This window comes from Penaeus monodon, chromosome 21 (genome assembly GCF_015228065.2).
Source record: "Penaeus monodon isolate SGIC_2016 chromosome 21, NSTDA_Pmon_1, whole genome shotgun sequence".
In the NCBI taxonomy this organism is placed as follows: Eukaryota; Metazoa; Arthropoda; class Malacostraca; order Decapoda; family Penaeidae; genus Penaeus; species Penaeus monodon.
Genome location: NC_051406.1, coordinates 4,286,345 through 4,286,592, shown reverse-complemented (window position 1 = coordinate 4,286,592; position 248 = coordinate 4,286,345). Strand labels below are relative to the sequence as shown.

General features: G+C 36.3%; 1 protein-coding gene across 1 annotated transcript in view; it reads left to right on the top strand.

Moving 5' to 3' along the window:
* Window positions 1-248, top strand: part of LOC119586764 — a 30,636-nt gene that overhangs the window by 13,513 nt on the left and 16,875 nt on the right.

Sequence of the window (248 nt, the reverse complement as noted above, 5' to 3'; positions counted from 1 at the left end):
ATAACATTTCTGGTAAGGATTCACTTAGATTAAGTTCTATACTAGTGCTGGTAATGATTTTAAGATTCATGTAAGATAATTGCATGCACCTTTGGACTTTGGGCTGATGAAGGTTTTTTATTTTTTTGTGGGAAAACTTCCTACAAAAAGGGTGGTTTTCATACTACCGTTGGGTGTGTAGGTTTCAAGGGGCTTTGGAAATTTTTGAAAAAACCCCTTAATTTTTTCTTGGTAAGCAAACCCCGGGG